The sequence below is a fragment of the Oryctolagus cuniculus genome, chromosome X (genome assembly GCF_051225735.1).
Source record: "Oryctolagus cuniculus isolate XC-2025 breed Fujian yellow rabbit chromosome X, ASM5122573v1, whole genome shotgun sequence".
In the NCBI taxonomy this organism is placed as follows: Eukaryota; Metazoa; Chordata; class Mammalia; order Lagomorpha; family Leporidae; genus Oryctolagus; species Oryctolagus cuniculus.
Genome location: NC_142888.1, coordinates 63350697 through 63377262, shown reverse-complemented (window position 1 = coordinate 63377262; position 26566 = coordinate 63350697). Strand labels below are relative to the sequence as shown.

General features: G+C 39.1%; 1 pseudogene; it reads left to right on the top strand.

Annotated features, from left to right (window-relative positions):
- Positions 1 to 20087, top strand: part of LOC100352801 (CGG triplet repeat-binding protein 1-like) — an 86810-nt pseudogene extending 66723 nt beyond the window's left edge.
- The last annotated feature ends 6479 nt before the right edge of the window (positions 20088 to 26566 follow it).

Genomic DNA, 26566 nt, shown 5'->3' with positions numbered 1-26566 from the left:
AGAACCTGGTGTACCGGCACCTCAGGCAGAGGATTAGCCTATTGAGCCGCGGTGCCGGCCAACCATATATTAATTTTAAAATTGGTCTTTGTTGACGTGTTTTCCAGAATTAGCTCTGTGATACTCTTATTTTTGAAAAGGCACATATTGGGTCAGTAATATGGAAGATTAGGAAGCTCCTTTCCTCATGGAAACATCATGTAGACAGCAACATACTAACTAAAATAATTTTGTACAAGTTCTCAAAAGTACTCAAGGATCAGCAGCAACCATGCAAATAACCAATCAGGAAAAAATACACCCAAAATGATAAAAAAAAAAAAAAGTATGTTATGGCATGATTGTGAAAAAGCCTCTGGAGAGAGGAGAGAGGGAATAGACCTTGTTTACAAAAATCTGATTTGTTTACAGTGACTTGTTTGTGTATCACCTGACTTAGAACTTGGCAGGAACAATGGTGCAATTTGTGTATCAGATTGGAAGCTGTTGAAAACAACAGATGGACTTCAGACACCTGAGCATTTGGCGATAAAGATTATCTGCAGGGAAATACAACATAGTATTTAAGGCCCTGAGAAGAAGCAAGAGACTCTTAGGGAAAAAAGACAAGAAAAAGTAGCTGTGTGTATGGAGAAATTGGAGATGGAAAAAAAAAAGATTGTTTCAGGTCCAGAGAAAACGCCTGCATCAATAAGGAAAGAGGACGCATTAAGGTAGGGAATATTTTTTTTCTGCCAAGGCCATTTGAACATTTATACCATCATTCATGGGCCATACAAATTATTAATTAGCCTGCTATAGATTTACTGAATTTTGAGTCCCATCTGCAGTTGTCTTGGCAAGAACAGACCAAATGATTTCTCAGGCCTGATCTGGCCTGCAGGCCAGATGTTTCCCCATGCCCCATCCCGCACCAGAGTTAATGAAGATCTCCTGCAAAGTTATAGGTCTGAAAGGACTGGAAGATGTAGCTATTTTATCAAATGCTTAATTTTTGACAAAACGCAAATCTCTACTAGCTGACCTCAAAGAAAAATATTAGGAAAAAAGGAAAAACTTCACTGCAATGAATTTACCAATGAATTCTTGGTTATGATACCCAAAAAAGGCAGCAGGTGAAAAAAAAGATAAATTGAGCTTCATAAAAATAAAAAATTTCATTGTACAAAGACCTCATCACATGCCACCCCGTGAATGCTGATGAGGGAAGGAATGTCCTGCCTGTAGCATACCTTCACCTCTGGACTAAGAAGCTGGGGAGAAACTTAATTTTCTTCCTTTGTATAAATCAGAAAATCTTCCTGTGCTGGGTGTGCTTGTTAGCCTTATCAGATGAAGTAAGCTGATAGTATTAATTCAGATTTAAGAAATTATCTGAATCTAGGTTTATGTAGATTCACATCTACATGCCATATTACCTATACCACAGAGCTCTTCCAGGTCCACATATGTACATTGAAACATTATAGCAATGTTTCATTGTACCACTTTTATAAACTTTCACAGTGAAATACATGTTACTTTTCTGAGACAAACCAAAAGTATATTTCTCAAGATTTTTGCTGCCTTTTTGTGCAGCATTTGATGGAAGATATTTTATACATTTGTAATACATAAAAATAAGCCAGGCTACAAATACTTTTTTTAAAAATCTTAAACCAGGTCCCAGGTTTTTGGTAAAAATTTTAGAATAAGTTAAATTTAACCAATATGAGTGTATTTCTGTAAGCATAGCTACGTTGAAATAAAGTTTTAAAAGTCAAAAAAAATTTTTTTTTAAATTTCGTATCAAAGGATACAACCAACAGAGTGAAAAGGCAATCCATGATATGGGAAAAACCATGATTACATATCCCTCTCATAGGAAATTTGTTTAGTCTATCAGATGCTCTCATGGATCTCATTGGACATGTGTTCATTTTATTCCTACCAGGATGGCCGCTTTAGAAGAGTTCTGACTAGGAAAGAAGTTAGCTACAACAAAACACATGCTAGAACAGAAGTAATGAACTATTTACAGATCCCAGAGAGAAAAGGGCAGCATGCCTCACAGAGCCAATGGTAATATGGGAGCCATCTGGAACATATACACTTAAATAGAAAATGGCAAGAAAGAAAAGGAAGGTGAGGTAGCAGTGGGCCAAAAATCATATTGGGGTCTAGGGAATTACCCACGCATATTTCCCAGAGAGTTCCGATTGATGGATCTAGAGCAAGCAGGTGCAAATTCCATGGAGCCACACTGTAACATATCAACATGGTTCATCTGGGGTGTGGGAGTCAGTGGTATGAGTCAAGTACTCTGCATTTATGACATAATACGTCCCAGAGGGAGATGGTCACCAGGATGGTAGTGCAATGTAGGCATCCATATTGATCATATTGAGGCACTGGGAAGAGGCAGACAACTGCAAATTGTCAAAGTTAACTTAGCCCTGCTTCTGATATGAGAAAGTTCAACTTCATTCAAGTTGCATATGCAATACATTTCTATTCAGTAGTAATGGAGTGGTTAAATGCTTTTGCCTACACATGATTTGTCCTGTTTTCCACAGAAACTGAGTGGAGACCTCAAAGGCTATCACAGATTTAATATGTAGTAAGATCAGGAGTGTGTTGTTAGTCAAAATAAGAACAATTATTGAATGGAAGATTTCCAAAAGGAATATGATTTCAGTTTCTTTTAGTCAAAATTCCAAATGATGCTATTAATCTGTTATACTCTGAAGGTCAACCATCCACTTTTTATATATCTAACATTTACCTGCTCAGATTAAACAACAAAACTGCTAGATCCCAATTATTTTTCTAGATTTTGTTTAACTAATAATATATTTATTGTTTATGATATTATATAAAGCAATACCCTAGTTTGTGGGGGTGTTGTGACCTGAGCCCCCAGATCCAATATGTTCTATAAATAAACACACACTCACACACACACACACAAAACCATATAATTTCAAATAATTTATGGAAAATGGAATTAATGGTTAAGGTTTGTTTAGTGCCAAAAATTGAAATTCATGTATAGTTTTTCATAATATACATTAATCATGAATTTTTAAAGACTTCTCATATGCATGGAATTTAAAAATATGTCTATACCAAAGCAAATTTAGGGGTAATTGTTTGACAGATGCCTGGTTTCAAGCCCTGGCTCTACTTTTGAGTCCAGCTTCCTGTGAATGTGCACTCTTGGAAGAAGCAGATGATGGCTCAAGTACTTGGGTTCCTGCCAACCATGTGTAAGACCCAGATTGAGTTCTGGGTTCCTTGCTTTGGTCTGGATCAGCCTAGATGATACAGACATTTAGAGAGTGAACCAGTAATGGAGGATCATGTTCTCTTCTCTCTTGCTCCCTCTGCCTTTCAAATAAATAAAAAGGTAATTATATAAAAACTAAGAAAATACATTTATCTTTTAATTCAATTTTTCCTCACAATTCAATAGTGATGTATACACACAGATATACATTTAACAATTATAATTCAGTTATTAAAATTAACTTAAAATATTTCAAACTATATTCAATACATTTGACTCCTTTCCAAGTGCTTAAGTGGACAATATTTATTCAAAAACGCAGTTTGCTGCTCACTAGTGGAAAGAGGTAAAATATCACTGAAAAAGTAAAATAAAAAAAATCACTAAATATATTTATAGTTATATGTGGTCCAGTTTATATTATCATACAAATATGTTTGATTAGAAATGATTTTGAAACAAATGTAATAGAATATCTAAGGAAGTAAGATAACCACAGTATTTCATAGAGCAATGAATGGTTAATATAATGATTGTTTCTATACCAACAATGCTTCTAGCTGAAGAAGAACTTGAAAATATGGGTGTTTAGGGAATTATATCAAAGCATTGCTCCTTGTTTTAACCAAAAAAAGATGCTTTAAGCAGATTTAGGAAAGCAAAAACCTGTGACTAACTTGGGTGGATTTCTTATGCGTTCTCTCCTGAGTCCCTAAATGAAACATGCAGTCACATTTTGTGTTCAGTCTCTGAACTAGCAAAAATACATCTGTCCAGTTTATTCCAGAGTCTCTTCATGAATTTGACAATCATTTGAGACAAACTATTAATGGATAGGTAAGCATCTTTGACCTTTTAAGCCACCAACAGAGTAATAATACAGATCCACCTGGTGTAGGTATATAGTATAATTTTTTAAAAGATTTAGTTATTCATTTGAAAGGCAGAGTTTCAGGGGGAGAGAAGGAGAGACAGAGAGAGAAAGGTTTCCCATCTGCTGGTTCATTATGACTAAAATGGCTAGGGCTGGCCAGGCTAAAACCAAGAGATAGGAACTCTATCTGGGTGTCCCACACAGGTGACAGTATCCCAAGTATTTGTACCATCTTCTTCTCTTTCTTTGGCACATTAGCAGGGAGCTGGATCTGAAGTGGAGTAATAAGACTCGAACACACATTACAGGATCTTAACCAACTGTACCACAATTCTGGCCCCCATTCTTTTGAAGTAAACACAAAAACACAAAACCGTATTGTATCTGCCTCAAAACTGATTCTCCAGATAGCTCTACCTTTTAAAAAGGGGCAGTGATGTTTTTGTAACTTTAAATAGTTTGTAATTTTATTAGATAAATCTAAGATCATGAATAAAGCATTAGAGTTCAGTACGTAATTTATCTTGGAAATTAAAGGGTGCTAAGTGCTAGCTTGATGTCCATTCATTCTCTTATATCCCTGAAATAATGTGAGATATTCATGTATTCATCAGAGAATAGCAGACTATTCATGATAAATTTCATATTTTTATTAATTTGCATTAACTCTCTAATTCACCTAGTTCTTCAGTTGATAAATATCAAGAGAAGGTATTACATGTGCAAGGTAGTCTAACATTATGAAACATAAGATGATGAGTAAAAGAGGCTCCGTTCACCAAATTAAGAGAATTAACGTTTTATATTTTTGTGCTGTTATATGAGACTGCTTCCTTAATGCTGTATTTTGGTGAGTAGACTTTCCCAGGAACCTTTGAATAATATCAGGAGCCATTATTTCACCTATAAATAATAACTAGGTCACTTCATATTAGTAAAACATATCTCCTCATATTTTTAATTTATTTTAATCTAGTCCAATATTTATTTTGAGTATTTCTATAGTGTAAACAAAAAAATGCTAAAAACTACAATAAAACCAATTTTTCCAGGACAAAGAAACACTTGTGGATGAAGTCACGTTTGAGAAAATGTACCTATATTGTTTCTTCCTGCCTTATTTTAAATTTTTTCAAAGCTTTAACAAGACACAATTATTAATTTCAGATGATTCCATTAACACAGATGGGGTTCTAAGTGATAATGGACTTGATACCAATGCCAATTTTAATATTTAGCACATAACCAAAAACATAAAGCAGATAAAAATGCCACATATGTAAGTTATTATAGAGATCACAACAATGGGAAATATAAATATCCCCTTGATGCTTCATAATGATGTCTCTTTTTTTCCTAACAATACTGATGTTTTTGAAGTTCTCATGGTATTTTCCCATAAAAATAAGTCTATGTTTATACAAGATAAACCTTGTTCACTAATAACTGCAATGTCTAGTGCCAATATTTTTCCCTTTCTCTTTTGTATTTATCTATAAGAAGCTGGTGTTGAGTCTTGACAGGAATAATCAAAAACTTCTCATGAGTCTGTTATCTGAACACACTCTAAAAAACAACCTTATTTGACTCAAAATTTAATCATTTTGATAGTAAAAACTGTTGCTCACACTACGAAATTAACATTTTATTGTGAATACTCCATACTAGAAAGGGAGCTGGGACCAAAGAAAGAGTCTCACCACTTCAAGTTTGTAGATATTCAAATATATATTAATGTAGAATTTATAAAGAGACAATTGGGGAGCAGTAAGATGAGGTAGATCTCTGCATTTGCAATGTACAGATTTCTAGACTTTTATTTCATAAAATGTTATGAAAAGGGGGAAAATGTCACTGATTGCACATGAAACCATTCTTCTTCTTGATCAGTTTACTATCTACTTAGAAGGATTGGGCTCCAGACAATTCCACCAACATTGCTAAATTGGGGTGCAGGAATGTTCTTAGAAGCAGCATGTAGCATCTCTATATTTCCTTCAGTTACTGCATCCTACAACGCACTTCATGGTCATGTGTTCACCTTTTCACAACAAACAGACAGTGCAGAAAATATTATGCCCTTCTCTTCCTGCCCCCCCGCCATGCTGCTTTGGTATTCTGATCACTTCAAACCTAGGATGCTTGGGAAACAGCAAATTCAGGGAGAGGTTTACCTTGAACTTCCTTTATTTACCTAAAGACACACCTTCCAAAAGGAATACACTTGTCATTAATTCTCTCTGTAGGAATTTCATCAACCAGGGATGATTAAATTCTTATCACAAGAGAGATTTGAGGTGGATACTATACCCAGGCAGATGTTGTCCTGGGTTATCACCTATTCTTTTCTGAAGACCATTCATGTTACCCCAAATAATTTATTCCTACCTAAGTTGCGTCCCTTACCCTCCTCTATCCCCTTAATGAGGGTATGTAAGCTTCTAAATTTCACTGAGGTTTTTTTTTTTTCTACTTATTTTTTTTTAATTTTTTTTAAACTTTTATTTAATGAATATAAATTTCCAAAGTACAGCTTATGGATTACAATGGCTTCCCCCCCTACATAACTTCCCTCCCACCCGCAATCCTCCCCTTTCCCACTCCCTCTCCCCTTCCATTAACATCAAGATTCATTTTCGATTCTCTTTATATACAGAAGATCAGTTTAGCATACATTAAGTAAAGATTTCAACAGTTTGCTCCCACACAGAAACATAAAGTGAAAAATACTGTTTGAGTACTCGTTATAGCATTAAATCTCCATGTACAGCACACTAAGGACAGAGATCCTACATGAGAAGTAAGTGCACAGTGACTCCTGTTGTTGACTTAACAAATTGACACTCTTGTTTATGGCATCAGTAATCACCCTAGGCTCTTGTCATGAGCTGCCAAGGCTATGGAAGCCCCCTGAGTTCACCGACTCTGATCATATTTAGACAAGGCCATGATCAAAGTGGAAGTTCTCTCCTCCCTTCAGAGAAAGGTACCTCCTTCTTTGATGACCCGTTCTTTCCACTGGGATCTCACTCACAGAGATCTTTCATTTAGGTTATTTTTTTTTCCCCAGAGTGTCTTGGCTTTCCATGCCTGAAATACTCTCATGGGCTTTTCAGCCGGATCTGCATGCCTTAAGGGCTGATTCTGAGGCCAGAGTGCTGTTTAGGGCATCTGCCATTCTATGAGTCTGTTGTGTATCTCACTTCCCATGTAGGATCGTTCTCTCCCTTTTTGATTCTATCAGCTAGTATTTGCAGACACTATTCTTGTTTATGTGATCCCTTTGGTTCTTAGTCCTATCATTATGATCAATTGTGAACAGAAATTGATCACTGGGACTAGTGAGATGGCATTGGTACATGCCACCTTGATGGGATTGAATTGGAATCCCCTGGTAATTTTCTAACTCTACCGTTTGAGGTAAGTCAGCTTGAGCATGTCCCAAATTGCACATCTCTTACCTCTCTTATTCCCACTCTTTGTATTTTTCTCTTTTTTTATTTTTTTTAACTTTTATTTAATAAATATAAATTTCCAAAGTACAGCTTTTGGATTATAGCAGCTTTTTCTCCCCATAACCTCCCTCCCACCCACAACTATCCTATCTCCCGCTCCCTCTCCCATCCCATTCACATCAAAATTCATTTTTAATTATCTTTATATACAGAAGATCAATTTAGTATATACTAAGTAAGGTTTTCAACAGTTTGCACCCACACAGAAACACAAAGTGTAAAGTACTATTTGAGTATTAGTTATACTGCTAATTCACATAGTACAACACATTAAGGACAGAGATCCTACATGGGAAGTAGATGCACAGTGACTCCTGTTGTTGATTTAACAATTGACACTCTTATTTATGGCGTCAGTAATCACCCGAGGCTCCAACGCCGATCTTATTTAGACAATGTCATAGTCAAAGTGGAAGTTCTTTCAAGAATCATTTCCGAAATGAAAAGACTTGAAAGTCATTACTCTCCTCATTACAACAATAATAAGCTAAACAAAACAAACATCAATAGCTTCTCTGGGCACACTAAGGAGTTGCAGTTACAATGCAATGAGCACCCAGGAATCATCAAAGGTCGTAAAGCTGGAATCACAGCTGGGACCTGCTTATCTGGAACAGAGCCCTGGCTGAAGCACTTAGAGGGTAACTTTGTGTGAAGGCAATTTTACCCAGTGGCTGGAGGCCATTCCTACCATGAATGGGAAACTCCCAGGCAACATGGACTTAGGGATCCAATACTTTGCTTTATCTTGAGGAATCCCACCAACTTTTCACAGTAGAGGGCTTAGAAACATCATTTATTAGCTATGACAGGGAAGAGGAACAGTAACCATTGTGAAATAGGATGAAAACCATCTTCTTATTTAAAGGCTTAAATGTGAATCATTTAAATATATTCATTAAAAGATAAAGATTGACAAAGTGAGTATAATAACAATATTCGGCTACCTCTTGTCTTTTGGACATTCACTAAATATACTGATTCAGACAAGTTCAAATAAAGCGATAGCAAAAGATATGTTAAAACTAATTGAAAGAAAGCTGGAGGTACTACACTAATTTCAGATAAATGGAATTCAGAACAAGGAAAATTATCAGAGACAAACAGGAAGATTACTTAATGATTAGGCAGCCATTGCTTTAAAACCTAGCAAATTTGTGTATACACCTAAATTCAGAACTGCAAAATACACTTCAAAAACCTACAGAATGAGGGTGGGCATTCTGGCAAAGCAGGGTATGCCACTGCTTGGGACACCTGTATTCCATTTTGGAGTGCTGTTTGGAATTCTAGATGCGCCCCTCTCAATCCATCTCTCTGTCTTTCTGCTGCATGGTTGACCAGGATGGAATTCCTGGCTTAAGCCTGCCCAGCTCCAGGTATTGCAGCCATTTCAAGTGTGAAACAGTGAATGGAAGATCTCTCTCTCTTTCTGTTTCTCTCTCTCTTTCTCTCTCTCTCTCTTGCGCGCGTGTGTGTGCTCTCTCTGTCTCTCCCCACTCCTGCTCTACCCAGACACCCTAACTTTCAAATAAATAAATATTTTTTAAAAATTGACAAAATTTCAAGGAGAGAGAGAAAGTTCCACTACTATATTTGGGAACATCAATCTTCCATTAATTGGCTGTTCACAAATGCAAAAAATCAGAAGCATAAATTTGGCTTTAATAGCCTTATCAATTACTTTGGTCTAATAATATTTACAGAATTCTTTGTCCAACAAGATCAAGCTTCCATGGATGGACCACAGTCTGGACAACAAAATACACCTGAAACTGTGAATGTTCACAAAACACATGAAGAATGTTCCCAGATAATAAATTTTAAGAAACTGTAGCAAGAAGAACAATTGAAGCATGAAAAAGAAAAGGAATGAAAATTGAAGTATAAATGAATAATATTGAAAAATAGGAAAATAATATATGAAAATCAGCAAAACCAAAAGATACTTCAGTGAAATAACAAATTCATAAACCTCTCTCCATGCTCATTAAGAAAAGAGAAAGACAGAAATTACCAGTATCAGAAATCAAAGAGTGGCCATCATTGGAAATGAACATTAATGTTCCATGGAAACTTAAGGATAATAAGGGGCTACTAAAATCACTATGCACAAAAATTTGATAACTTAAATGAACAGAACAATTGCTTAAAACACAAATTGCCAATACTTACACAAAAAGAAATATAATCAGTCAAGGCCCATTTCCTTTAAAAGAATTGAATCAAAGATGCATACTTCTTCCCACCACCACCAAAAAAAAAAAGGAATGAAAATATCAGGCAAGGGTAACTCATAGTTGAATTCTACCATACATTCCAAGTACAAAAAAGGACAACTCTCTACCATTTTCTCTTGAGATCTGAAGTGTAGATAATAATTTATAACTCAATTGGTGAAATCAGCATTACCTTAATAAAAAACTTGTTAAACTTCTAAGAAAGGAAAACTATAGAAAAACATTTCACATGAACAAAGATGCAAAATAAAAATAGAAAGCAAAATAATAATAGGTAAAATCCAACAATTTTATGTAGTACAAGCAAGTGGTATTTATCCCACGTAAGCAAGGCTGTCAGCATTTTAAAAAATCAATAAATTGGTCATACTACACAAACTGCAAAAATGTTAAATGATTACATCAACTTTTGTAGAAGATATTTGGCATAAAAAAACTGAGCAAACAAGGAACAGAAGAGAAATTCCTCATCTAGATAAAGAATATCTACCAAAACCAGCTTTAATAGTGAAATTGGACAGTTTTCCCTTAAGTTGGAGAAAAGGGGAAGTGTCTTTTTCTCACCACTACTTTTCAATATTATGGTGGAATTACTAGACAGTGCAGTAACACAAAGAAAGGATACAAAATGCATACATATTGGGAAGGAAGACATAAAACTGCTAGCAAATGTCATTATTGCATGTATAGAAAATTCAAAAGTACATCATAAGTACCCCTGGAACAATGTTAGTGTAGCAAAGTGGCGAATTACATGTACAATTTCATTGTTGTTCCATGTATGGGTAAGAGCTAGGATTTGAAATTTAAAAACAAAATTAAGCATCATTTAAAATTGCATCAGGTTAAGAAGCAAATCCCAATCGGTGTCTTTTAACTGGACAGTTCAGGCCATTCACGTTCAATGTGACTAATGAAAAGTGGTAACTTTGCCCTGCCATTTGCCAAAGATAAGTTCTAATATATGCTTTGAATTCCCTGTGATCTTTTGCTGTGAGCTTTCCTTCCTTTATCTTCTTTCATACTGATGACCGTGTTTCTGTGTTTCTGTGTGTAACACATCTTTAAGCATCTGTTGCAGGGCTGGACGAGTGGCGACAAATTCTTTCAATTTCTGTTTGTTATGAAAAGTCTTTATTTCACCTTCATTCACAAATGATAGCTTTGCAGGATATAATATTCTGGGCTGGCAGTTGTTCTCTCTTAGTACCTGGGCTATATCTCGCCATTCCCTCCTAGCTTGTAGAGTTTCTGATGAGAAGTCAGCTGTGAGTCTGATTGGCGATCCTCTGAGAGTAATCTGACGTTTCTCTCTTGCACATTTTAGGATCTTTTCTTTATGTTTCACTGTGGAGAGTTTAATTACAACGTGTCGTGGTGAGGATCTCTTTTGGTCGTGTTTATTAGGGGTTCTGTGAGCTTCCTGTACTAGGATTTCCCTGTCCTTCTCCAAACCTGGGAAATTTTCTGCTAATATCTCACTAAAAAGGCCTTCTAATCCTTTCTCCCTCTCCATGCCTTCAGGAACTCCTACAACCCGAATGTTGGGTTTTTTAATAGTATCCTGAAGATTCCCGACAATATGATTTAGATTCCTAATTTCCTCTTCTTTTCTTTGGTCTGACTGTATCCTTTCCTGTTCTCTGTCTTCTAAGTCCGATATTCTCTCTTCTGCTTCACCCATTCTGTTTGTAAGGCTCTCTATTGTGTTTTTCATTTGATCTATTGAATTCTTCACTTCAGTCACTATCACAGTTTCCTGTTGTACTAATTGTTTCGTTTCATTTTGATTCCTCCTTAATATTTCATTTTCACGAGAGAGATTTTCTATCTTGTCCATTAAGGCTTTATGTAGTTCAAGAATTTGTTTTTGAGAATTTCTTAATGTTCTTATCAATTTTTTGAGATCTGCTTCTTGCATTTCTTCTATGTCATCATCTTCATAATCTTGAATTGGGGTGTCTTTTTCATTTGAGAGCGTCATGGTGACTTCCTTGTTTTTATTACCTCGGTTTTTGCGTTTGTTATTTGACATATTGGAGATATTTGGTTTCTTCACTGTGGTGCTTTTTCTTGTTATACTATGACTCTAGATTAAGTGGACTATCTGTTTTTGATGGAGCCTTAGGGCTTGAGATGGGTGTGGCCTGAGAGCTCTGTTTGGTGTGCCAAAGGTGACACTCCCAGGTTAGGTGTGGTAAACCTTTCTCTCTCTCTCTTTCTTTTTTTGATTCAAAAGGGAAGTAATTCCGCACAGCTGACGAAGTTGGAGGTAGTTAGCAGGCAAATGATATACCCACAGGAGCCAGAGATCAGAAGCTCTTTCCCAAGGACCACACAGGGAATCTGTTCGGCCCTCAGAGTGGGCTCAAATTCTCCTTCAGTCTCCCACTGGGTTGCCAAAGTTATGGAATTGTAGCGTCTCTGGAGAGTGCTCAGGTGAATTCCGTGAGTTCTCTCCCCCACCGTCTCTTTTTTCACAGTCTCAGTTCAGTAGCACCACAAATTTACTAGGTCCTAATCTCCTGTTAATTCGCCCTGCCCAGAGTCAGGTTTTTCTGCTAGGCCAGTGCAGACCTGAGGTCGCTCTGCTTATGATGTATGTCCAAGATGGCGCCTGCTCTTTGTCTTGCTCGCCCTTGAGAGGTGAGCGGAGAGAGAGAAACCCATGTCCGTACCAGTCACCTTTTTTTTTTTTTCTCTCTCTCTCTTCCAGTTAGCCTGGTGAACTCCCCCCCCCACCGGGGGTCGTTCCCTCTAGTCTCCTCTCTCCGCTTGCCTGCCGTCTCGGGCTACTGAGGTTCGGCTCACCTCGCGTTCCAGCGCTGGTGTGTTGAGTCTGCCGCTGGTGTCCCGAACTGTGGGCTCCCACGCTCTCCATGCAGGTCCACTGTGAATCACGCGTTCCAGAAGAGTTTCTTCTGCTGTTTCCTCCCCTACTCTTCCTTGAACCTGCAGTATCTCCACTTTTATTAAACTATCTCTCCCCGGACTATCAGTGTGCTCCCTTCCTATTCCGCCATCTTGATCAATCCCAATTTCACTGAGTTTTTGAGAATTCACTTTTCTTTCACATGGTGTCCCTCTACACATAATAGATGTACATGCCCATTCTCCTTTTTATCTGAGTATCAACTGCACCTAAAAAGCCTGCAAAGCATTCAAGAGAGACACCTACTGAGACCTGCATGAGGAATGTGCAGATAGACCTTATCTGCCAGGTCAATTTGACTTGGGTGATCTGCATAAAAGGTGTAGTTCATCTGAGCCACCTAAAGCAACTTTGAGCAATCCTTTGTTCTTTGTCTATACATTCCTTATCTAGTCTCAGAATTGTCCTTCTTCAAACTAATCAGTTGCCTTTCCTTTCAGAGACTGCACTCTTCCTGTATCTAAAGATGCTTTTTAACCAATCATATTCTAAAGAATGTAATATCTAATCTGTGAGAAATTTGCCCCTACTTACTCAAAGCCATCATTTTTTGGCCAAGTAAAATGTATGCTTACTGTGTAATAATAAATGAAAATTTAATGTAATGAGATATCTTCATTTATTTGTCATTTTAAGAAACTGTTCAGCTCTGGCTTCTTGTTTATTGAAGCTTTATTTATTTCAAAGGCAGAGCTGCAGAGAAAAAGGGAGACACACACACCCACCCAAAGAACTTTCACTCCCCAAGTGCCCACAACATCCAGAGCTGGGCCATGCTGAAAACAGGAGCCCACACTCAATCTCCTGCATGGATGTCAATGACTCAAGTATTTGAATCATCACCTGCTACCTCTCAGGTGCGCATTAGCAGGAAGTTGAAATCGGAAGGCTAGCTGAGACTTGAGCGTAGGCACTGCAAAATAGGATGTGAGCATCCTAAGCAGTGTCATAACCACTGTCCTAAAGGTCCAGAATGTTCTCTTTATCATCCTTCCATGATGAGTCAGATGGATCAATAAACAGCCAGGTTGGTCCTGATGGAAAATGAGTCCCTCAAAAGGAAATGCTTGCTTCCCCCAAAAGTTATCTTTAGCAACATCAAAGTGTTGAATCCTGCTGTATATTTCTCCCCAAAAGCATCCTTTAGCAAAACAAAAGTACCTGTCCCACTCCTTGAGCTTCCAATTTTATCATGAGAATAGCCAGGGAGAGGTGATTTCACCCTTCAGAGCTCCCAGTTTACTGTGAAAACAAGTTCCTTATCCCACCCTTCAGACAGGCTCTTTTGTCTTAACAAGACCAAGCCAGACAGGGCAAATAAGATTACAAGTCAGGTCTTTTGATGGTTTTTGTCTGGCCTTGTAACTGATTTTTAGCTAATTGGGCCTCAATTGCGCTTAAAAACCCCACTACCATCAGCCCCTCAGGTTTTCCTCTCTTGGAGCCTCCCTCCAGGCCACTTTAGCTGGAGGTCTCTAACTTAAATAAATCTTGCTTATCTCTCTACCTTAACAACGTGGAACTTCATCCACCTGAGACAAAGCACTCAGGTAATCTTCCTCTGCTGCTGTTTCACTTCCTGCATTCTTGGGCAGATCGAAAAGAACCACAGGACTTATATCTTGGGGCTTGCTAAAAGGCTGCTAAAATCTAACACTGGGAAGATCCCAATTGTCTCTGTCTCCAGACCAGTGCCTGTGATCAGAGTCTCTGTGAAATCGGGGATGACCCCCTAAAATTCATACAAAAATGTGGCCCCTTAAATTCCCAGAAGTGCCATCTGGGGTGCCGCATATGCTACCGGAATTTGGGGTGCCATACGATTTCACCATATGCTTACTAATAAATCCCCAACATTAATAAGCCCGAGAGGGTTCTTGCCTAATATTTAGGGAAGAATTCTAAATACTGGCACAGATAAACGAGGCAGCATGGTACATTTTAGGCTTTTATTTAGTGTGAAAGGTGCATAGGAAAGTGAGAGCTTTATTAAGAGAGAGAGGTAAATCTGGGTTCATACCCAGCACCAGGAACCAACCAGCCACATGGGGGAGCATCTAGGCCAGGAAGCCTAGGGTGGGTGGCCCAAAGGCCACGTGCCCTGGGGGCGCAGGGCTACAGCCAGCCCCCTCCTGGCAAGAGGCCAGGGAAAAGAGAAGGGCCGGACATACCTTGTCCCAGGCTTTTAACCCACTTCCAAAGGGGAGTGGTTAATAAACCTGATTGGCTGGTGAGCACCTAGGTGTGGCCAGGTAGGGGCATGAGGCCACACAGGGGTGTGGCAAAGGCATGGTGTTCCAGCTCACAAACCTAATTGATTTTAACCTGTATGCCTGCCTACTTCAAGAGCAGGTCCAGATGAAGTAGGCAGGCATACAGGCTAAAATCAATTAGGTTTGTGAGCTGGAAGACCATGCCTTTGCCACACCCCTCTGTGACCTCACGCCCTACCTGATACCTTCAGCACGCCCCTGTGTGACATCATGTCCTACCTGACTATACCTGAGCACCCACCTGCCCCTAAGCCACTCCCCTGTGAGAAATATATAAAAGGCAAAGAGCATCCCAAAAGGCTCTCTGCCTCCGCTTTGCTGCTGGTGAAAAGTGGTGGATATCAGCTCAAGGCGCTTGCTGCACGTGGCTTTTGGCCTGCTCTCTGCTTGGTATTGATGCTACCCTAGTTTCCAGACTTTCCCTTCTCTTTAACCTGAACTAAAGCCCTCACTTTCCTATGCACCTTTTGCACCAAATAAAAGCCTAAAACGTACCATGCTGCCTCATTTATGGATGCCGATATTTAGAATTCTTCTCTAAATATTAGGCAAGAATGCTCTTAGGCTTATTAATATTGGGAATTTATTAATAAGTGTATAGTGATATCGTATGGCACCCCAAATTCTGGTAACATATGTGGCATCCCATATGGTGCTTCTGGGGAACTTCAAGGGGCCACATTTTCATATATATTTTAGGGGGTCATTTCCGATATCATATGGCAACCCAGATGGGTCAATTTATGTTAATTGGCTTGGGGCTCATGGAGATAGCAGGGGTCTCCTGGAGACTGACCGTCTCCTTAGGGGCTCAGCCTCCCCTCCTTTGCTAGTGGTGGGTGAAAGCTTGCACCCACCCTGAAGGTGTGATTTGAAGCTACAAGGTCACACATGCAGCACAAGAAGCTATTAGTCGGGAGATGCCAGTTGGTCTGGAGAGAGGTTTTGTTGGGGACACTCTCCCCCTGCCTAATAGCTCTAGGCGTGGAAAGGTGCCTGCATAGCCTCTTGCCCTGAGGACTGAAACTTTCTGTGATAACTAAAGAGCATCCTGTGGTTAAGATAACATGTGCCTGCTTGCGATAACTATGTCCTGCCACCTGACTTTCAACCCTGAACAGATTCTCAAACAGCTCCTCTTTCCCACCCCCTTCTGCTTCCCCTAAGAAGTATATAAACCCCTGTGTACAAAATAAACTTTGCAGAACTCTTGTCTTGCTGCCTTCCTTGTGTCTCCTGTCCCTTCATTCCTCCTTCTAGGTGCTTGGCCCTAGTTGACGTCCCGCGGGACGGGACAAGGTTTTCCAGCCACAGCTGACACCTTGTTTGTGAAGGACATTCTACCTATGTCTGAGGGGCACACAGTCTCCCAGCCCCACTGGACGGCCTCAAACTGTATACTAGCCAGCATCACAAGTGACTGGTTATAGTGCCTTCAACCCGTGAATCCATCTCAGCAGCAGACAGCCCATAGCTCTGTAGGCTTTGGTCCTACCCTCATGCTGCACTTGTTTTGATAGGTTGTAGGCTCCATGTTGATATCAGCATTTGTGGCCAAAGACTCAGCTTTTGTGTCTTTCCCAGCCACAGGAGAGATTTGCAGGGACAGGCTAGCCCCTTGTAGACACCTCCCTAGTTCTTTCTAAACAACACACCAATTATGTATTTAGAATAAATTTGGGCTTGTGCCATCCTCTAGAACTGAAAGAGTGGCAGCACATCAACTGCAGACTTGTGACAAAATTAGAATTAGAGTTCCAACTAATATTTAAACAGAAGTGTCCATAAGCCCAGAAAAATCAGCAGACTGCTTAGACTTCTGGGAAGGAAAGTCATAAACATTGTCAGATTATGAATATTAGTAAAAAATACTTAATTCTTCAATGCACCAACAGCATCAAAAACTTTCAGGGAACCATGACCTCACTTAACAAAATAAAGTGTCAAAAAAAAGAAACAAGTAGGAACTCATATTTTCAAATATGCACATGAAATATTCAAAGTAGCTGTTTTGGCTAATCCTCCGCCTGCAGTGCCGGCACCCTGGGTTCTAGTTCTGGTTGGGGTGCCGGGTACTAATCCCGGTTGCTCCTCTTCCAGTCCAGCTCTCTTACTGTGGCACGGGAGTGCAGTGGAGGATGACCCAAGTGCTTGGGTCCCTGCACCCGCATGGGAGACCAGGAGGAAGTACCCGGCTCCTGGCTTCATATCAGCCATTAGGGGAGTAAACCAATGGAAGGACGACCTTTCTCTCTCTCTCTCTCACTGTCTATAACTCTCTCTCTGTCTCTCTCTCACTGTCTAACTCTGCCTGGCAAAAAAAAAAAAAAAAAAAAAAAAAGAGGAGGGAAGCAATTTAATACTCTAACAGAGAGACTTGACATAAAGATAGAGATGTTGCAGTTGATTTCTCAACAATGTTGCAGTGGATTCCTTTCTGAGAGGAGGAGCGTGGTGGGGGCAAGAGGCGCAGAGTCACCACACAGAGGCTGCTTGCCTCAAGCCCACTTTCACTCGACTCCTGGGGTCTGTATGGTGACTCCACACCTCTTGCCCCCACCACGCTGCTCCTCTCAGAAACGAATCCACTGCAACATTGTTGAGAAATCAACTGCAACATGGAAGTAATTAAAAAAATCGAACAGAAATCCATTAACTGAAAAGTATATTAAACAATATTTAAATATGATAGAAGACATCAATAGCAGAATAGACCAAACAAAATAATTTGTGTACTCGAAGGCAGAGTATTTTAAAATACACAGAAGACAATAAAAGAAAGCAGAATCAAGAAGAAATGATGAAAGCTTATGGAAATTTATGAGACAACATTAAAAAGTAATTAAGTTATTGGAGTTCAGAGGGACTGGATAATGCTAAAGAGATAGAAAACATATTAAAAGAGAAGATGGCAGAAAACTTCCCAAATACATGGCAATTTCGGTATAAGATAGACAGAGTTCACCATGTCTACCCCCCAAAACATTACAACCAGTTCTCCAAGGGTAAAGGCAAAAAGAGAATCTCTCCAAGTTGCAAGAGACAGGAACTAAATAACACATAAAAGTGCCTCGTTCACCACACTGCAGACTTCTTGGAAAACACCTTATAGGCCAGGATATGGAATGAGATTTTCAAGACAGAAGAAAAAACCTGAAAATTAAGAATGCTGTACCTAGAAGTGTTATTCTTTAAATACGAAGGAGAGATAAAAAGATTCCCAGGAAACAAAAGTTGAGAAAATACATCACCACTAGAACTGTTTTACAAGAAATGCTAAAGGGAATTCTTCCAACTGAAAGAGAGACTAATAAAAGAGAAAATATGAGAAGCTAAGGTAAGAATAATGTGGGGAGCAATTCGGACTAGACTAAGTTACTGGAATTAAGACTTATTCTATGCATCTGCTCTCCCACAATATGGCGCTGGGAGAGAAGAAAACAGCTTTTACACAGCTGCCTCCAGTTCAACCAATAAACTGTAGGACTTGCTCCTGATTGGAGAGCAGCGTACTCGGCGTGTGGGCAGCCGAGTTAGGATTGGCGGAGGAGGACTATAAAGGAGGAGAGAGACGGCATGCACGAGGAACATCTAAGGGGAACATCTATCTGAGGGAACACCTGTGCAGCCCCCGAGAGAGCCGGCCGGCGGTGTGCTGCTCCCCTGCGGAAGTGGGGAAAGCGGCCAGGGGGAACCGCCCTTCCACGGAGGTGGAAGGGACAGTAGCCAACCCGGGAAGGACCAGCAGCCAACCCGGGAAGGACCAATAGCCAACCCGGGAAGAACCAGCAGCAAACCCGGGGAGGGCCGAGCAGACGAAAGAACAGCGCAGGGTCCTGTGTCGTTCCTCCACGAAGACGGGGAGCGACAAATAACAACACAAATTCAGAATACTTTAATACCATAAACATGGTGTATAATCCAATAGCATGTTAGAATGAAGACTAAAACAGCAATTTAAATGATAATAAAGGCAATAGTAGTTAAGAGATAGGCAATATAGAAACATGTAAAATGTGACATCAAAAACACAAAATGTGACAGGAGGACAGGGAGGGGGTGTGGCAAGAGACAAGGCAGCCTTCTTGGGTTGGATCTGGTGCCCGAGGCACGCGCTCCTCTTTCACACCCTGGCTGTGTTTGTCTTCCTTCTTTCCTTTCCAGCAGAAGCTCCTCCATTTCCCCCGATAGCAGCCCCAAGCCCACCTAAAGGCACGCCCTCCCAGCACGTCAGGGGAAAAGAGGTTAGCAGCCCAGAAACCATCCATCGCCACTTGTTGAGAAACTGATCCGAAGGCGTCTCCACGTTTGAACAAACAGAACCTGCCAGCATTTGGTATGTGTCTGGCTTTGTGCTGGAGACCATTCACACCTGAGTGCCAAGACAAAAAAAAAAAAAAAAAAAAAAAAGAACAAACAAGCTAAAAACTACTGGAAACTTGTCCCAACCATATTACCATATTCAAAGTCAAAGTGGAAAGATTTGTAGCAAAAAAAAAAAAAAAAAAAAAAAAAAGATTTGTAGCAACAGCACCACCTGCTTGGAACTGTTCTATGACCACTTTGGATGTGACTTCCCTGGATGGAGTCACTGAGTTCAGAGAGGAGCAGCATACAGATGGAGGAGAGCTCTTCCGCATTTCCTGCAACGTGGGGTGCTCTAAATCACGTCTGCAAGTCTGCCGTTAGTGACCACCTCAAGTCAAAGACTCATTCCAAGAAGAAGGCAGAATTTGAAGAGCAAAATGTGAGAAAGTAGCAGAGGGCCCTAACTGCATCTCTTCAGTGCAACAGTACCATGCAAACAAAGTCAGTGTTATCCAGGACTTGCGAAGATGTTCCTGGAAGCCAATGGGCCACTTGAGAAAGGCCCATGCGTTCCTGTCTGGCCATGTGAAGAACGGAGGCTCCATACCTAAGTCAGAGCATAGCTGCCTGATGGATCTGAGAAGCAAAATCAGCCCCTTAATTCACAAGATTGTTGATAAGGAGGTTCCACCATGGTGATCAAAATAAATAAAGTGGCATATTAAAGTTGTGTTGATTGTGTGGCTCATTTTTTATATTTATTTCATTTAAAATCATGTGATGCAGAATAGTTCTGCAATGTCTATACAGTGACAGACAAAAAAAAAAACGCAATGCAAAACTCGTTAATTTTAGTCATCAATGGAATAAAGCAAACGTTATTAGGTGTAGAGTATAGGAGAATTCCTGAAACCTGATGGGTATCTTTAAAACTGATGGTTTTTCTCCTGAAATGTTTGTGCATGGAAGAGCTGCCCGGCTTTTTGACCCTGCTGCCATGTATGTTTATTTCTTGTGAGATTACTTAATTACTTGGATTAAAGATTACTGTAGGAAATTGAAGCTGCTGGAGGATCCTCTTCAAACAGGAAGGGGTGATGGGAAACTGTTCTTTATCTTCAACTCCCTACAGAAATGATTGTATTTCAACTGTGATTTAGTTGTATTTGAGGTAGTTACCTTAACTAGCCTTCAGATCCTCACAGTCTCTTTCCCCTCTTTCAAATTTATTGTATTCAGTAGCAGCTTCAAGAGACCAAAAGATTAAAATCTTTCTTTTAATGTCAGTGCAAAAATCCATGGGAAATTTTGCAGTGACGATTTTAGTCTCACTATGAACACATTTTTGAACCACAGTTTTTGGTTTGAGCATCACCTTGCATTTGCAAACTTTCCTTTATGTTTTAGTGTTAAAAGACTTTGGCATTTTTCAGAAACAGCTGTTTTAAGTTTATTTTTATAGACTTCTAATTCAGGGTATCAAAGTGACCATCTGATTGTAGATTTTAGATTTACTTTCATTTAAAAAGTAAGCCTGCCACACACACAAAAAAATCATTTGTCAAAATTTGAATTATACCAATTTTTCTCATGTTTGGTTCCTTTGAAGTAGCACAGTAAATGGTTACAGAGTGCTCTCATTAGTCAAGCACATGCATGGGGAGACCAGCAGCAAAGTATAACCACAGTGTGCTTGGCTTTTACTTCCTCTAGAAAGGAATTTGCTGGCAACCATGTTCAATTTGAATTGTCTAAGATAGTAGATGATCTAAGCAGCTAGGGAATTAATTTTGAGTTTTAAAGCACTAATTTCAGAATACAAAAATAAGGTTAGCTGTACAATCCTTTCAATAGCTTGAAATTTCACATAAAATTGTTTTGGTATTACTTTGCACTAAACACAAACATATAGTGGCAGAATAGCTTTCAGTCATCCTCAGCAGCAAACTGGACGATGTTGCACTAGAGAAACATCCAGGACATACATTTGAGTTTCTCATAGTTATTACTGATATGGTAATCATTTATATCTCGGGTACCTACTTTTTCCAGGCTCCCAAATGTCTCTACATTCACTATAGCTAGGAGCATAGTCAGTCCTTCTGTTATGATCATATCATGTCTTTAGAAGACATCTTGTGAGGTTTTAACATTAATGTTTCTTTACTGATTCTGGTTCCCTACAACTGGTTAGCTTTGTCTCAGTTTAAAAGGGCAGGATGATTGTTTTAGCCTACACAAACTGGTGCAAGTCCAGGAAAATGTTTGGTATATGTTAAATACCAAATGAGAATGGCTGAGGCATATACCACTTTGGAGGTATAGTGAACGTGTATGCAGAAGCTTTCAGTCTTAACTACATAGTGTTGCTGTGATGCTATACTATTGGAAAAAGAACAACATTTTTCTGTCTTTTAAAAAATTTCATTTCTATTTATTTTGAGAGTCAGAGTTACAGACAGAGAGAGGAAAAGACAGAGACAGAGAAATCTTGCATCCACTGGTTCGCTCCCCAGATGGCCACAATGGCCAGGGCTGAGCTAGACCAAATCCAGGAGCCAGGAGCTTCATCCTGGGTTCCCACATGAGTGTCAGGGGCCCAAGGACCTGAGCCATCTTCCACTGCTTTCCCTGGCCTTTAGCAGGGAGCTGGATCAAAAGTGGAGCAGTCAGCACTCAAACCAGTGACAATGTGGGATGCTGGCTTCACAGGTGGAGGCTTTACCCACTATACAACAGATCAGGCCCCTTCTTTTCTAAGTGATACACATAAACATAAACTTTATAGTGTTTCATTTATAAACAGCCTTCTTCAATATGTGCTTACCTCTCAAAGCCTGATAATATATCTTTCAGAGGTTCATATACTTTTAAGGTAAATAGTTACTAGGGTGTTTAAATGTTAAATTTCTCGTTGATTATATGGGCATATAGCAAGCCTGAAGGATAATGTAATCATTTTGTGCTGGGCAAAAATTTAGAATGATTGTGTATGAGAGCCTATGTATTTATTTTATCCATTATCATCCTTGATTAAAATGTTTCCATTTGTTTTGTTTTTAATAAAACAAATGATACTTCCAGTTAATGCATTTGGCCCTACTGAATTTTCCGGGACCAGAAAACTTTAAAGAAAAAGTTCTGCATCTTATAATTTTAACCGATTATTAGCTTGGTACTTATTGCTTAAAAACTGTTGTATGTACAGTTGGAGAGGTCTCCAAGCTGAAAAGTTCATTTTGTCTGAAAGAATTTGTATGTGAATGTTAATGGAAAGTAAATGTAAGCAAAATACAATTTAATGTGGTCCAAAAATTCAAAATATAAGGAGAAAGAGAATGCAAATGTATAATTCTTTATTGCTACTTTTATCACTTTCTTTCATTATTGGTTTCTTTTCTTCTCTTTATAAGCAATATTTATATTGTTTTGTGGGAAAATTGGATATTCACATGGTGAAGAATGAAACTAGAACTTTTTCTCTCATCATGAACAAAAATCAATTCAAAATAGATTAACATCCTAAATGCAACCCTGAAAATGTGAAAATACAGGGGAAAAAAAACAAGAGCATTTTCAAAGCATTGCAAGGTAAGGATTTACCTCTTGGTGTTCAGTCAGTCGTCACCGATCAGGGAGAACATATGGTATTTGTCCCTTTGGGACTGGCTTATTTCACTCAGCATGATGTGTTCCAGATTCCTCCATTTTGTTGCAAATGACTGGATTTCGTTGTTTCTTACTGCGGTATAGTATTCTAAAGAGTACATATCCCATAATTTCTTTATCCAGTCTATCGTTGATGGGCATTTAGGTTGGTTCCAGGTCTTAGCTATTGTGAATTGAGCTGCAATAAACATTAGGGTGCAGACCTCTTTTTTGTTTGCCAATTTAAATTCCTTTGGGTAAATTCCAGGGAGTGGGATGGCTGGGTCGAATGGTAGGGTTATCTTCAGGTTTCTGAGGAATCTCCAGACTGACTTCCATAGTGGCTTGACCAGTTTGCATTCCCACCAACAGTGGGTTAGTGTCCCTTTTTCCCCACATCCTTGCCAGCATCTGTTGTTGGTAGATTTCTGAATGTGAGCCATTCTAACTGGGGTGAGGTGAAACCTCATTGTGGTTTTGATTTGCATTTCCCTGATTGCTAATGACCTTGAACATTTTTTCATGTGCCTGTTGGCCATTTGGATTTCCTCTTTTGAAAAATGTCTATTGAGGTCCTTGGCCCATCTCTTAAGTGGGTTGTTGGTTTTGTTTTTGTGGAGTTTCTTGATCTCTTTGTAGATTCTGGTTATTAACCCTTTGTCTGTTGCATAGTTTGCAAATATTTTTTCCCATTCTGTCGGTTGTCTTTTCACTCTCCTGACTGTTTCTTTTGCAGTACAGAAACTTCTCAATTTGATGCAATCCCAATAGTTGATTTTGGCTTTGACTGCCTGTGCCTCCCGGGTCTTTTCCAGAAATTCTTTGCCTGTGCCAATATCTTGAAGGGTTTCTCCAATGTTCTCTAGTAACTTGATGGTGTCAGGTCGTAGATTTAGGTCTTTAATCCATGTTGAGTGGATTTTTGTGTAAGGTGTAAGGTAGGGGTCTTGCTTCATGATTCTGCACGTGGAAATCCAATTTTCCCAGCACCATTTATTGAATAGACTGTCCTTGCTCCAGGAATTAGTTTTAGATCCTTGATCAAATATAAGTTGGCTGTAGATGTTTGGGTTGATTTCTGGTGTTTCAATTCTGTTCCATTGGTCTATCCATCTGTTTCTGTACCAGTACCATGCTGTTTTAATTACAACTGCCCTGTAGTATGTCCTGAAATCTGGTATTGTGATGCCTCCGGCTTTGTTTTTGTTGTACAAGATTGCTTTAGCTATTCGAGGTCTCTTGTGCCTCCATATAAATTTCAGCACCATTTTTTCCAGATCTGAGAAGAAGGTCTTCGGTATCTTGATTGGTATTGCATTGAATCTGTAAATTGCTTTTGGGAGAATGGACATTTTGATGATATTGATTCTTCCAATCCATGAGCATGGAAGGTTTTTCCATTTCTTGGTATCCTCTTCTATTTCTTTCTTTAAGGTTTTGTAATTTTCATCGTAGAGATCTTTAACGTCTTTGGTGACGACTGACTGAACACCAAGAGGGAAACCTGTTGGAGTGAGGTGGACACTATGGGAAATGGTGGCTTGATCAGCATAGCCCTGACTGTTAATGAACAACTAAATACATTATCCCTCTTAGTAGTTTTTTTATCTGTTCTACTTAATATGGCTGGTTTATGATGCACAGTTATTCTTAAGTGTTGAAAATTAACTGAAATGTGATCCCTGTTGAACATGGTGGTGGGAATGGGAGAGGGAAGAGATGTATAATTTGGGACATGCTCAGGCTGACTTGCCCCAAGTGGTGGAGTTGGAAGCATACCAGGGGATTCCAATTCAATCTCATCGAGGTGGCATGTACCAATGCCATCTCACTGTTCCAGGTGATCAGTTTCAGTTCACAGTTGGTCATGGTGAAGGGACTGGGAGTCAAAGGGAGCACATAGACAAGTCTAGTACCTGCTAACGCTAACTGATGGAGTAAATAAAGGGGAGAGTGATCCAACATGGGAAGTGAGATACTCAGCAGACTCATAGAATGGAAGATGTCCTAAATAGCACTCTGGCCTCAGAATCAGCCCTAAAGGCATTCGGATCTGGCTGAAAAGCTCATGAGAGTATTTCAGGCATGGAAAGCCAAGACACTCTGGCAAAAGATCTCTGCGAGTGAGATCCCAGTGGAAAGAACAGGTCATCAAAGAAGGAGGTACCTTTCTCTGAAGGGAGGAGAGAACCTCCACTTTGACTATGACCTTGTCTAAACAAGATAAGAGTCGGAGAACTCAGAGGGCTTCCATAGCCTTGGAAACTCATGACTGGAGCATAGGGAGATTACTGATGCCATAGACAGGAGTGTCAATTGGTAAAGTCAACAACAGGAGTCACTGTGCACTTACTCCTCATGTAGGATCTCTATCCTTAATGTGCTGTACATTGAGATTTAATGCTATAACGAGTACTCAAACAATATATTTCACTTTGTGTTTCTATGGGGGTGCAAACTGTTGAAATCCTTACTTAATGCATACTAAACTGATCCTCTGTAAAAAAAAAAAAAAAAAAGAAATTATCAATTCCCAACTTGACTCTCACTGGGATTAAACATGACAATAGGTCTGCTCTGATTTCATCATCATTTAAAAAAATCATCTATTATTTTTCACTTTATGTTTCTGTGTGGGAGCAAACTGTTGAAATCCATACTTAATGTATACTAAGCTGATCTTCTGTATATTAAGATAATCGAAAATGAATCTTGATGTGAAAGGAAGGGGAGAGGGAGTGGGAAAGGGGAGGGTTGTGGGTGGGAGGGACGGTATGGGGGGGAAGCCATTGTAATCCATAAGTCGTACTTTGGAAATTTATATGCATTAAATAAAAGTTTAAAAAAAAAAAAAAGAAAGGTAAGGATTTACCTGAATCAGATCCCTAAAGCAGAAGAAACAAACAAAAAAAAATAGGCAAATGGGATTTCATAAAATTTAAGAGCCTTTGTACATCAAAGGAAATACTCAGAGATTAGAGAGACAACCCTAGAGTGGGAGAAAATATTTTCAAAGTATACATCTGACAAGGGGTTAATGACACAAATACATAGGGAACTTAAACAATTCAATAGAAAATAATGATAAGAGCCCAGTATAAAATGGTCTGTACATCTATACGGACATTGGTAAAAGGAAGAAAGGCAAATGATCAAAAGGTACATGTAAAAATGTTCTGTATCACTAATCAACATGGAAAAACAAATCAAAATCACAATAAGATATCACCTCAATCTAATAAGTTTGGCTAGCACAAAATCAGTTGTCGAGGATGTGGAGAAAAGGAAACCCCTGTACACTGTTCATGGAAATGTAATATAGTGTAGCCATTGTGCAAAACAGCTTGAAAGTTCCTCAAAAAATAGAAATAGAATTACCACATGAACCAGTAAATCCATTCTTGGGTATTTAGCAAAAAAAAAATTAAATCAGTATGTTGACAAGATACATGAATTTCCATGTTACTGCTGCACCATTCACAATAGTCACAAAACCAAAACAATTGAA